The sequence below is a fragment of the Oratosquilla oratoria genome, chromosome 23 (genome assembly GCF_046742065.1).
Source record: "Oratosquilla oratoria isolate Oo_2021 chromosome 23, ASM4674206v1, whole genome shotgun sequence".
Classification (NCBI taxonomy): Eukaryota; Metazoa; Arthropoda; class Malacostraca; order Stomatopoda; family Squillidae; genus Oratosquilla; species Oratosquilla oratoria.
In genome coordinates this window covers 22,424,595-22,427,520 of record NC_134799.1, presented here as the reverse complement: position 1 = coordinate 22,427,520, position 2,926 = coordinate 22,424,595, and positions in this window count along the sequence as shown.

Below are 2,926 nucleotides of genomic sequence, written 5' to 3'. Positions count from 1 at the left end.
TGTTAAGGAAAGTAGAAACTGATAAGGACTGTGAAGCACTGCAAGAAGATCTGAATAGGGTATGGAACTGGAGTCAGAAATGGGAAGTGAATTTTAATACTAAGAAGTGTAGCATAATGGAGTTTGGAAAAAGCAAAAACAGAATATCAAGAAAATATACAATTGGAACCAAGGAAGTAAAGAAAGTAGGATCCGAAAAAGACTTGGGAGTTATTATCACAAACGACTTGTCCTATGATACACAGATTAACAAAATTGTCGGGGAGACTTACAACTTGCTAAGATCAATAAAAGTGGCTTTTGCTTACCTGGACGAAGACATGATAAAAAAAATATTGGTTACATTGATAAGGCCTAGACTAGAGTATGCGACGACATTGTGGTCCCCCAGTACCAAAAAGAACATAAAGAAAATAGAAAGAATCCAAAGAGCAGCTACAAAAATGGCACCTGCACTTGCAAACCTATCATACGAGGAGAGATTGGCTAAACTGGAGCTACCGACACTGGAGGAAAGAAGAGAGAGAGAGGAGACCTACTGACCATCTACAGAATCATGAAAGGCACAGAGATACTTGATAGAGAAGAATGACTAAACTGGGACAAGAGAAACACAAGAGGACATGGAAGGAAATTAAGAAAACATAGCTATAGAAGAGAACTGAAGAAAAACAGTTTTCCACATAGATTTTTAGACACTTGGAACAAATTGGATAATGAAATAGTAAGCGCAAAAACCATTCACGAGTTTAAAAGCAAACTAGACACTGAGAGATACAATGGCGGGACAACACGAGCATAGCTCCCCTTCCCGCAAAATACAACTAGGTAAATACAACTAGGTAAATACACACACACACACACACACACACACACACACTATGATCACCCAGTACCAAAAAGAATATAAAGAAAATTGAAGGAATCCATAGAGCAACGCGGAAATGGCCCAGCACTTTCAAACCTGTCATATGATGTCATATGAGGAGAGACTGGCTAAATTGAAATTACCGACTTTAGAACAGGGAAGAGAGAGGAGACCTACTGACCATCTACAGAATCATGAAAGGCACGGAAGTCCTTGACAGAGAGGACTTACTAAATTGGGACAAGAGAAACATAAGAGGACATGAACAAAAAAACAGTTATAGAAGAGACCTAAAAGAAAAGTTTTCCACACAGAGTGGTAGACATCTGGAACAAACTGAACTAAACAATAGTGTGTGCAAAACCATACACGAATTTAAGAGCAAACTTGACACTGCGAGATACAAAGACGGGGTACCACGAGCATAGCTCCCCTTCCTGTAAGATACAACTAGGTAAATACTCTCTCTCTCTCTCTCTCTCTCTCTCTCACACACACACACACACACACACACACACACACACACACACACACACGCACACACACATACACACACACACACGTAGACCGATTCACAGCGAAGATTGGAGCTCCGAAGAAGAAGGGAAATTTTCGTGGATCTCAACGTACCTTTTTGTATTTATAGGGAAGGGGAAAGCTCGTGGTGTAGTGGGAAGGTGATGAAAAAGGAAAAGGGGAGGGATTACTGAGGGAAATGGAAGGAAATGAGGAAGGAGGCGCACGGGCGCCACCTGACGGGAAAAAAGTCAACAAAAGGTCCTCAGCTGACGCAGGAGAAGCGAATAATTTCAGTAAAATCATTAAGTTTAAAAATATAAATAAGAACAACAAAATAGAAAGTGAAGATAATAATTTCAATGAATTTAATGAAGGGGGGATGCCAACCTCCCCCGATTAGCAAGGGTAGAGGAAAGACTAGAAATAATAGCTCAACACTGGGAAAGTAGGCTAGGTCAACTCACACAGATTGCACAGCGAGTTGATAAATTGGAACAGTTAAAGAAGGAAAACCAAAACCTAACCAAAGAAGTAGAAGAATTGAAAAAAAACAGTTAAAGGAAGTAAAAGATGAGAATGAGGAATTAAAGAATAATAATAAGGAGAATAAAGAGTCCATAGCAAATGAAGCACAGGGTCGGAAGAAAGTCCAAGAGTACAATAAAATTGTATTTAACGACATAGTGGCACAGCAGATGAAAGAACAAACTGAAAATACAGTTATTAAAGTAATGAGGGAGAAGAAGAATATATTAAAAGACTTAGCAGATAAAAAGAAATGTATGATTATATTAGGAATGGAAGAGAAGTATAACTTAAACAGGACTACGAGAATTGAGGAGGAAAAAGAAAAAGTAAACAATATATTAGAATTAGTTCAGGAAGATGAATCTGAAATAGGGAAACAAATTGAAGAAATATATAGACTCGGGAACAATTAAGATTAAATTCAGGTCACAAACGACAGCAGAGAATGTTTTTAGCAAAAACAGGGAAACTAACAGACAGTGAACATTATAAAAAGGCATGGATAAAAAGAGAAATGAATAAAGAGGAAACAGAGGAGGAAAAAACGAAAAGACATGAAGCTAAGGAAAAAACGAGAGAAGAACAGAGTCAGAAAAAGAGGAATTCTATTGGAGAGTAGTGAATATGAAAGTGAGGAAATGGACCATAACAGAGAAAAACAAAAGGGAAACAGAAAATACAATGGAAGTAGCAGAAAATTAAAAGTGCCTTACACAAATGTAGATGGATTAATAACAGGATTGAACGAACTGAATGATTATCTGAAGGAAAAAGAACCGGACATAATGGGAATTGTAGAGACAAAATTAAAAGGTCCACTACCACCCAACAGTGTAGGACATGGTGCATATAATTATTGGATTAGAAACAGAGAGACAAAACAAGGGGGTGGAGTTATGTTCCTGACTAAGAAGGATATAAACGTGAGGAATATCACATATGGAAAGAATACAGTAGAGACGATTGTGATCGAAGAGGAAGACAGTGATATGAAGAACAGAAATTTTGTAA